The following is an 11809-nucleotide window of genomic DNA, read 5'->3' on the forward strand; positions in this document are numbered from 1 at the left end:
CCAGGGTCACCCATTTTGAATAATATTGCAGGAGTTCCTTGTTTTTCAATGCAGCGTAGTATTCCATTGTGTGAATATACCACAGCTTCTCTATGCATTTGTTTGTTGATGGGCACCTGGGTTGTTTCCTACTTCTTGCTATTGTAAACAAAGCCACGATAAACATCTTTCTTAATTTTAAACCATGTACTGCTCCCTTGCTCCATTCTCACAAAAGCCTCTTGATCTAGGAATAAGCATCATATGCACACAATTAAGTGTTCCAGGATTCCCATTCTTTTCTTGTTAGCCATAATTTTTTTTTATTATCCACACAGATACCTTCATATAGTTAATAAAACAGAAATAGACCTTTTTTTTCTTATTCTTTACTTTCAGCTAGAGTCCATCTAACATCAGCAGTGATATTCCTGGTTCACAGTCTCTTCAAAATACTGCTTGCACTTCTGGTATTTCTTTGTTTATGTACTATTTTGGCTGATTTGAATGATCTTAATCAAGATTTTGCTTATATGTGATGTTAATGATATTCTTTTGAAAATGTCCACATTCTGTTGGATCACCTTTCTTTGGAATGAGAACAAATAATGATCTCTTCCAGTCAATCAGGTAACTGTCCTCCAAATTCTCTGACATAGACTCATGAGCACTTCCAGAGCTGTATCTGTTAGTTGAAACATATAAATTTGTATTCTATTGATACCTAGGGCTTAGTTTTTGCTCTTTTTCATATGGTTGTTGTGGTTTTTATGTGCCGTTGAGTTGCCTGTGACTCAGCGATCCTATGTATAACAGCTCTAAACCCTGCTCTATCCTGAGTCCATTTTATTGTCTCTGACACACCTACCCCCATTACCCCAGTCACTGAATAAATCCATCTCATCAAAAGTATTCCTCCCACCTTTTAACATGTCCAGAGTATGTCAGATGAAGCTTAAGAATCCTTACCTCCAAGGAGCAGCCTGGTATCAATCTCTAGGTCGAACTTGTTTGTTCTCCTAGGTCCATGGTATATTCAACACTATTCTCCAGCACCACAATGCAAAGGCATTAATTCTCCTTCTAATATCCATAGTCATTGCCCAGCTTCCTGATGCATAGCAAGTAATTGCAAAGACTGTGGCCTGAATCAGACACACCATACTCTCCAGACTGAAATTGCGGCTCTTCAGCAGTTTGGAGAGGTTTCTGGTAACAGACTTGAACAATGCAATTATAATTTCCTGACTACTGGTACCAAAAGTGTTGATTTGTAGAGCCAAGCAAACTGAAGCTGTTAAAAATCTTGATCTCTTCACCATCTATCATGATTCTGAGAGTAAGTGGTGAGAATCTTTGTTTACTTGATGTTGAGCTTCAATAATATTAAAGGTTGCAGTCCGTAATCTTCTGCAGCAAGTGTTTCAGGTCCTCCTCAGTTTCAGCAAGCAGGGTTGTATTATCTGCATAACACAGATTGTTGCTGAATCTACCTCTAATCCTGATGTCACACGAATATAGCATTCATTCGTTTTTAGTACAATGACTCTGTGTATTCCCACCATATTCTTTTGATGCTTCTGGCATCACTCAAAATTTTGCCCATAGCATCCTTTAGTACTGGAACTTAAGACTTGCATTTGTTTTTCAATTTCTTCAGCCTGAGAAATGCCAAGCAATTTCTTCCCTTTAAATGATCACATTAATAAAGTTAAGACGTAGTAATTGACAATTTAGACTGTTCAAAATTGCAAATGTGAAATAATAAGCTACAGAAGAATGTGAATTAAGCTTGCTTTCAAAATCACCAGATTTAAATAGATGATGCTGGTTTGGGGTTGGTTTTTTTTTTTTTTAGTGTGGCATCTATTTTGGGTTTTTTGGTGTTGTTTTTTTTTTTCAGTTACATCATCTAGGTTCATTATATTTATATTAAACATGGAGAGAATATAATCTGTTTTGTTCTTCTGAGGAGGATATAGTAGGCAAAATATATGAAGTATTATTCACAAAGGGACTTACATATGTTCTATGCTTAATTAAAATCTGATTTTACTCAATTTACCATTAAGTTCTGGAGTTGCTTAACCATGCAAGTCAGGTACCCTATCATCAAGTAATTTTCTGTCTAGTATAGAAGTTCTATTTTTAATTACAATGTTAAATAGATAAATAATTAAAGTTATCAAGGATTTCATTCTACTTGAACTTGCAATCAACACTCATGGAAACAAATGTAAGACATAATCCATTGTATATATCTGCTGAAAAATATGTTTTAAAATTCTAGAAAGCAAAAAAAATCACTTTGTCCAACAAGATGTGCTTCAAACAACTGAAATTTTTTTTAAAATTGTCTAAAATACTTGTGAAAGTTGTACAATGAAAAAAGACAATTGAAGAACTGATACATTTGAGATGTGGTGTTGGCAAAGAATATTGAATATATCAAACTTAATTAGAAAAAAAAACAAATAAATAAGTTTTAGGAGAATAGGGAAACTCTTTGTGAGTCAAACCTAACAGCACACAGTTCCAATCCACTAGCTGCTCCAAAGGAGAAAGATGCATGATTTTCTTCCTGTGTGATTTACTGCCTCTGAAAATCATATGGAGAGAGAACTATGAGTCATTTCTGACCCAATGTCACATAGCAAAGCAATAGGAGAAATACAACCAGAACACTCTTAGATTTTTATCATTTTTTCTTTGGACTCATCATGAAGAAAGAGAGATTTCTAGAAATCAACATGTTTAATAGAGAACTGCAAAAAGATAAAAACCCTTATTGGATGGGTTGACAAAATAATTTCAGCAAGGGAATCAAGAATATCAAAGATATGGTGATGATGCTAGATCTAAGATTTGATAAAGTTTAATTTTGGTATACACATAAAGTCTCTAAGTTTGTGTTAGTTAAGAGTAACTAACATTAACACACATCAGGAAAATGTCTATTTTCAGTTACAATATTAAATAGATAAATTCTCCCTAAATTCATGGGATATATTATCATCAGGAACCCCAAGCAAGAGAGGACATTCAGTTCCAAATCTGTATTGTAAACCACAGAGGTCCACATACAGCTGGGGTTTGGGCTCAAATAAACAACACCAGTTTGCCGGATCTAAAGGAGACATAGCTCTCTTCATCGAAATTATGGCATTGTTGTTATGCCGTGTGGTGAAAAATGAAGATTAGAGGCACTAAGCCATAAGATGACAGGCCTGGAGTGGAGCCCAGGGGCAAGAACCTTTCCCTTGTGCTGTACAAACACAGAGGAAGAAGAAAAGACAAAAATGGATGTGAGAGTACACTCTGAATATTTCACTAGAGTGCTGAAAAAACAAAGCAAAGGGAAGAAATCAAGAGTTAAGGAGCTGAATAAAAGATTTCAAAGGGCATCTCAGGAAGATAAAGCGAAGTATTACAATCAAAGTATTATAACAAAATGCATAGAGTTGCAATTGAAAAATCGAAAGGGCCAAACTCATTCAGCATTTCTTAAGCTAAATGAACTAAAGAACAAAATTAAGCCACAAGTTTCAATGCTTAAGGATGCTATGGACAGAATATTTAAAGATCCAGGAAGCATTAAAAAAAATGAAAGGACTATACAGAGTCAGTCTAAACAAAAGAATTAGTTGACTCAGAAAAATTTCATGAAACAACATATAATAAAGTAGTAAGAGTGATGAAGGAGAAAGTGCAAACTTCTCTGAAGGACTCGGCATAAAATAAGGGCCCAGGAAATGGTAGAATACTAGTTGACATATTTCATCAAACAGATGCTGCCCTGAACATGCTCACCAGGTTGTGCCAAGAAATTGGAAGGAAAACTACCTGACCAACTTACTGGAAGAGATCCATATTTATTCCCATTACAAAAATGGTCACCTGACAGAGTGTGGAACTTATTGAACAACATCACTGATATAAAATGTAAACAAAATCCTGCTGAAGATGATCCAAAAATGACCAGAACGATACATTGACAGTGAATTACCAGAAATACAAGCTGGGTTTAGAAGAGGTCATGACGGTAGAAATATTATTGTCAATATCAGATGAATCTTGGCAGAAAGCAAACAGTACCAGAAGAATGTTTATCTTTGTTTTGTCAAGTATGCAAAGGCATTTGACTGTGTGGATCACAACAAATTGTGGTAATTGATGAGAAGGGAAATCTCAGAACACTTGATTGTGCTGATATGAAACTTAGACCAAGAAGCATTCCTCAGAACAAATCATGACAGCACACCATGGTTCAAAATCAGGAAAGGAGTATGTCAGGGATTCGTCCTGTTTTTATACCTTTTCAATATATACGCAAAATTGTGGGGAAAACTCTTCAATAACCTACATTATGCAAATGGCACTTTACTTGCCTACCTGAGGAGGACCTGAAGTGTTGGTGTACTAGGCCAATGACTATAGTCTTCAATATGAATTGAAGCTCAACATCAAAAGGACAAAAATTCTCACCACTGGGCCAATTGCCAGTGTCATGATAGATGAAGAGATTGAGATTGTTAACAATTTCAGCTTGTTTGTCTCCACAATCAACATTCTTGGCATCAGCAGTCAGGAAATCAAAAGATTAATTGTACTGGAAAATCTGCTACCAGGGATCTCTCCAGAATACTGAGAAGCAACAATTTTAAATCTAGACACTAAGGTATGCCTGATCCAGTCCATGGTCTTTGCCATTACTTGCTATGCATCAACGAGCTGGACAATGACTAAGGATGACAGAAGAATAGATGTCTTTGAAATTTAATGCTGCCAATCTAACGCCATGCAGATGGAATCTACCAGTTTCTCCACAGTACAAAGATAGATAATCTCCTATACTGTAGTTTAGAGCTATTGATAACCTGCTGGAGAGTGAGTTATGAGTGAGTTTGGACTCAACAGTACACAATAACAACCACACAAACAAGTATCAGTTTAAAGGCTAGTGTGGGCCTGAACCCAGTCATTGCATTTTCTATTACTTCATATATGTATGAAAACTGGACAATGACTCAAGAAGGCTGAAAAATGTATGCTTCTGAATTGTAGTGTTAGAAAAGAGTGTAGAATATTCTGTGGAAAGTACAAATCCATCTTGGAAAAAGTACAGCCCAGTGCACTACTTAAAGGCAAAGAATTGGGTGCTGTGTCTCCCATAGTTTAGACATGTTATCAGATAGAACTGGTTCTTGGAGAAAGGATATATTGCTTGGAAAATAGAGAATAGTTGAAAGAGAAGACCCTCAAAATAGGGATTGACACAGTGACTTCAACAATGAGCTCAAGTACAACAGATCTCAAGATTGGGCATAATTTCACTCTGTTGGACACAGAGTCACTCTGAGTTGGAATGAACTCAACAGCAACTAACAACAACGAATAACAAATAATTCAGATTTGGTCCTGAGCATATTATAGTCTTGTATTTCCTTGTTGTTGTTGTTAGGTGCTTTCGAATTGTGGACAACACTTGTATAATTTTCAGTAGACAATACTTAATATAACTTTCATTGTGCATTTCTTTATCATTTTGAAAATCATGTGTTACTAGATATTTTGTTCACCAACATGAAGTACAAAAGCATATAACTTTTTGTAAACAATTTAGAATCATCTATTTATTTTCTATATACCTCCAATTCTTTCATGATTTTTTTCTTTTCTACTAGTTTACATACAAAGTTAATAAAGGCCATATACATTTTTTTCACACCAGATCCTTTACCCATCAAACCCTTTACCCATCACATGGACCATAACAAACTGTGGCTGACTCTGAGAAGAATGGGAATCCCAGAACACTTGATCATACTAATGTGAAACTTATACTTGAACAAAGAGGCAGAGGTCAGAACAGAGCAAGGAAACACTGCATGGTTCAAAATTGGGAAGGGCGTATGCCAGGGATATGTCCTGTCTCCATACCTTTTCAACCTGTATGCAGAGCAGATTATCCAGGAGGCTGGGCTCTATGAGGAGAAATGTGGCATCAAGATTGGTGGAAGATCTATTAACAACAATCTGCAATATACAGATGACACAACCCTGCTTGCTGAAACTGAGGAGGACCTGAAGTGCTTGCTGCTGAGGGTCAGGGACTGCAGCCTTCAGTATGGATTAAGGCTCAATGTCAAGAAGACAAAGATTCTCACCACTGGACCAATTGGCAGCATCAGTATGGGAGAGATTGAGATTGTTCACAGCTTTAGTCTGCTTGGCTCCACAATCAACACTCTTGGCACCAGCAGCCACAAATTAAAAGACATTGCCATGGGAAAGTCTGCTGTTAGTGACCTCTCTAAAGTACTGAAGAGCAATGCTGTGTCTCTGGAGACTAAGGTGCATCTGATACAGACCATGGTCTTTGCAATCACTTGTTATGTGTCAGAGAGCTGGACAATGACCATGGATTATAGAAGGGGAATTGATGCTTTTGAGCTTTGGTGTTAGAGAAGAGTGCTGAGAGTGCCATAGACTGCTAATAAACAGATTCATCCTATAGAGGGTTAAACCGGGCTGCTCCTTGGAGGCAAGGATTCTGAGACTTCATCTGACATACTTTGGTCATGTTGTAAAGAGGGACCGGTCCTTGGAGAAGGACATCATGCTTGAGAGGGTGGAGGGCAGGCGCAGGAGGGGAAAGCCCTCTGGGAGGTGGATTGATTCGATGACTGGGGCAATTGGGATGAGTGTGTCGGAGACAATGAGATTAGCACAGGACAGAGCAGAGTTTAAAGCTATTGTATATAGGGTCGCTGTGAGTCGCAAGTGACTCAACAGCACATAACAACAACACAACATGAATGCTGGAGAGGACGTGGCAAGATAGGAACTCTAATACATTTTTGATAGGATTGTGAAGTGGTACAACCACTCTGGAAGGACGTTTGGTGTTTCCTCACAAAGCTGAACATAGAAATTCCATATGATGCAGCTATTCCACTTCTTGGAATATACCATGAAAAAATGAGAACTGAGTTACAAACAGAGATTTGTACACCAATGTTCATAGCTCTCAGGATTTTTATATAAACCTTGAGACAAAGTTGCAATCAGTTTAGATATTTGAGGTATAAAATGAAACATTAGCCTCAGACAATTCACAATGGGTATGTTTATGAGCAAAAAAATATAATTTAATGCTCTTTCAAATACAATCCACCATGACTGATAGAGCATTCTTAAAATTTTCAGTGTCTTAGGAACAACCCTGTTATTCTGTTTCTTTTCAAATACAGATCACTAGTGTGGTAACTTTAGAAGATTATATATAAACATAATTATCTCATTAAAAATATTAGTAATAATTTATAAATCATTCCCTATTATGCTTTTGTCTCTTTTTAAAAGTTTCTGTATGGACTTTATATGGAGTAGCATTTGCCGTGTTATTATTTTAACATATGTAACCCGTGCCATCAGTTATTTTCATTATGTTGTGCAACAATCACTAAAAAACATTCCCCCCCCCCTTTTAATAAGAGCAGATAACAGAAGAAAAGATGATAGTGATGGTTCAAACTTTGGCTCAATTCCTGGTCATACATCTTCTGTATATCCCGTTTTTTTTATTATTGAGCAGTTTTCAAACTAAGATGAGCTAACAGTTTAGCAATCCACTTCTGAAAATTAGCCAAAGCAAAATGACAACTCACAACAGTTCAAATTGCCTACTGGTAGTGGGACTGCTATAGGATAAGAAATCATTTCGATTGTTGTGGTTTAGGCCATTATTTAAAATTTTAGATTATGAAAGTTTAAAAATCTATGTTATGGGAGAGAGTTCTAGTGGCCTAGCCAGTATGGAGTTGCAATGCCAACCAAAAGGTAGGAGGTTGGAATCCACTAACTACTCCAAGGAAAAGAAATGGGCAGTCACCTTCTGTGCAACTTACAATCTCTGAAAGCCAGCTGGACAGCCAACATTGAGTTGGCTCACACTAGATATAACAATGAGAGAGAGTGGTAAAGCAAGCAAGCAATACACAAAAAGTAAAAATTCAATTTACTACAATGTCATATACTAAACCTCATTGCTGTCAAATGGAGCTTTATTATAGCTGACTTTTCAGTGAAATTTTGGAGCTTGTAAATCTGGTAAGTGATTATTTCTATTTCTTCCATGGAACAGCTAGTGGATTCCAAAGACCAGAGAGTTTCCACCTTTACATTAGCAGTACAACTCCCTACCCACTGGTCCACCAGAACTTCATTTGTTTTCAGTAGTACTATTGAAAAGGTCCAATGGCTAAGTATTTAACTGCTAAATAAATTGTTGGAGATTCAAACTAAAGATGTAGGAGTCTATTTTTATAAAGTTTAACTTCTTGGAAATTATGGGGTAGTATGGCTTCATGTTATAGGGCCTTTATGAGTCAATATATTATAAAGAATACAGCCTTCAATGTGGACTGCATCTAAGTGTCAGGAAAACAGAGATTCTCATCAATGGACTCATAGGACACATAATTATAGATTGAGAAAAGATTGAAGCTGTCAATAGCTTTATCTTGCTTGCATCCATATTTAACACTCTTAGTACCAGCAGTCAGGAAATCAAGAGACATTTTACACTTGGAAAAGTCTGCAGTTGGGGGGACCTCTCCAAATTATTGAAGAGTAATAATGTCAGCTTGAAGACTAAGGTGAATCTTATTCAGGCCATGGCTTTTCTGATCACTTGCTATACATCTAAGATCTGGACAATGAATAAGAATGACAGAAGAGCAATTGGTATCTTTTAGCTACGGTATTGGAGAAGGGTTACCTCTGTACAGCAAGTTGACACACCAGGGCTATACAGCTTAGAAGAATGTTTGACCAAAAACAATTAAAAGCAGGCCTAAGGACTGAAGATTAAAAGTCACCCATCTTTGGCTTGCTTGCATCACTTTCTGTCCACGAGGCCAACTGAGATCTCTCTACGTCGAGTCGTAGGTGACTCACAGCTACCCTATAAATGAAAGACCTGAACACTTGTAAAACTTTCATTGCTTTTCAGGTTGATAGGGTTTCTGGAGGCAAGTTATTTTGGAAGTGGATACCACTCCTGCTTCCAAGCTTGTTTTAATTGGGGAGCTCCACCAAACACTGTCCACCATGGGTAACCATTATTGCATTTGACACATTTAATTCGCAGCCCTCAGGCCTGTTTTTAATCGTTTTTGGTCAAGCATTCTTCTAGGTCCTATGGCCCTGGTCTGTCCACTTGCTGTACAGATGTAACTCGTGGTTGCTGTGATGCTGAACACTGAGACACTGATGTGTCAAATGTGATAATGGATCAATTAATGAATCAATAAATTATAGTTGGCTTTTGTAATATGTCTACGAGTAAATAATTATGACTCAAGCCTCGTGACATCAAAGGTCCACAATGGGTAGTACTTGATGCAATGGCACCTAACAACAACTACAAGTCAGAATTGGCCCAAAAGCAATGTTATGACTTTTTTGTATTATTGAAACTAATATCAGTAATTGAAGTTAAACAGGTTTTTGCATGACATAAACACATAATTTTGCCTTTAACTTTGAATAAATACAGTCTTTATTGAAGATGTTGTCATTTCTCCATTTAATAAGCTTTATTTCCTTGTTAAATATCAGTTGATCATAAATAGTTGGGTCCATATCTGGTCCTCAATTCTGTTCCATTGGTCTATGTGCCTGTTATTATACTAGTACTATGTTGTTTTGGTTGCTATCACTCTATCATGGGTATTCAAAGTGGGTATTCATGTTTGGTATTCAGAAGTGCTTTGCTTATTCAGCATCTCTTGCTTCTCCAAATAAACTTGGCAATTTCCTTTTTGATCTTTAAAAATAAATTTGGTATCTGTATTGTGATTGCATTGAAAATGTAGATTGCTTTGGTAGGATTGACATTTTCACAATATTGAGTCTCCTGGAATACATGAACAGGGAACATTCTTCCATTTATTTAGGTCCTTCACTGAGTCTCAAAGAACTGTTCTGTAGTTTTCTTTGCAAAGGTCTTTTTTGTCTCTAGGTAGGTTCACTCCTAAGTATCTCAATTTGTGGTTGGGTATTGCAACTGCTATTGCTTTCTTGGTTTCCTTCTCTGAGTTCTCACTGTTACTGTACAGGAATCCCACTGATTTTTGGTTATTCATCTTGTATCCTGCCACTCTACTAAATCGCTCTACTAACTCTAACAGGTTTTTATTGAATCTTTGGTTTTTGTGTTTTCTGTTTTGGTTTTTTTTTTTTGCGTGTGTGTGTACATTATCATCTGGATATAGCAACAGTTTAACCATTTCTTTCCAATCTGGACATCTTATTTTCCTTCTTTTGCTGAATTGCCCTAGCAAGCACTTCCAATACAATGCCAAATAGAAGTGGCCACAGTGAGCATCCTTGTCTGGTCCTTTTTCACAAGAAAAACACTTTTAATCTTTGAGAATGATGTTGGCTTTTAACTTGGGTGAGGAAATTCCCTTCTATTTCAATTTTTCCTGAGTGCCTTTATCAGAAAGTGTTGTTGGATTTTGCCAAATGCCTTTTCTGCATCAATGGCTAAGATCATATGGTTCTTGCTATTTGCTTAAAGGCATAATCTGGAAGGGATAAAATTGTTGAATTGGACCTTTTAACGATTATATCTCTGTGCACATAAAAAATAATTTCCAATAGAGTGGAGGAATCAACAACAACAACCCCACTGACTGGGGGGAATAACAAACAATTCCAAAACCCCAAACATTTAGCAATACAGTTTCAGTCAGTGATCTAATATCAAAAGTTTATGGAATCCTACAGGCTTCCACAAGAAAAAGACTGATAACACAATTACAAAATGGGCAAAAGGCATGAAAAAATTTTCACAAAGGAATATATTTACATAGCCAACAGAGATATGAAGAAATGCTCAAACTCCCTGGCAATAAGAGAGATACAAACAAAAACCAACATGAGATACCATTTCACTCCAGTAACAGTGGCAAAGTTTAACAGGACAAGAAGTAATAAATATTGGAGAGAATATGGTCAGATAAGAACTTTTATACACTGTGCTATTTTAAATAGTTCAAAGACTATGAAAGGCAGTTTGGCATTTCCTCAGAAAGCTGAACATAGAAATTTCATATGACCCAGTAATTTCACTGCTTGTAATATAATCCGAGAAAATTGAAACCAAGCCTCACATTGAAACTTGTGCACCAATGTTCACAGCAGCATTATTCACCATCGCAAGAACATAGAACTAGCTCAAATGCCCAAACACAATCAAATGGTTTGAGAAATTATGGTACATTCACACGACGGAATATTATGCAGTATGCAGGAATAATGATTTTGTAAATCCCTACGTTACTTAGGAGGGACTGGAGATCACTAAGCTAAGTGAACTTACTCAGTCCCAGGACAAATACTGTGCAAAACCGTAACTGTAGAACGTGTGTAAGTAACCAAGGTGGAGAGGAGGAGAGCAGAGGGGTTAGGAGCGGAGAGGGTGGGAGAGTGGGCTAATCATAAAGTAATAAAATATGATGGTTGGAGGGATGGATGGGTAAAGGAAATGTCAAAGATTTAATGTGAAACACAATGTATGTGAACTTTGTAAGTAAACCAGTATAAAATGATAATTGATTTAAAAAATGTGTTATTGTTGTCATGTGCCGTCGAGTCGCCTGCCACTCATAGCAACCCTATGTATAACAGCCCTAAACTCCGCTCTGTCCTGTGCCAATCACATGGACTCCGACACTCCCATCCCAATTATCCCAGTCACTGAATCAATCCACCTCATAGAGGGCCTTCCTCTCCTGCGCTGTCCCTCCACCCTCCCAAG

This window comes from Elephantulus edwardii, unplaced genomic scaffold (genome assembly GCF_000299155.1).
Source record: "Elephantulus edwardii isolate Elephantulus edwardi_28Jun2011 unplaced genomic scaffold, EleEdw1.0 scaffold00136, whole genome shotgun sequence".
Lineage (NCBI taxonomy): Eukaryota > Metazoa > Chordata > Mammalia > Macroscelidea > Macroscelididae > Elephantulus > Elephantulus edwardii.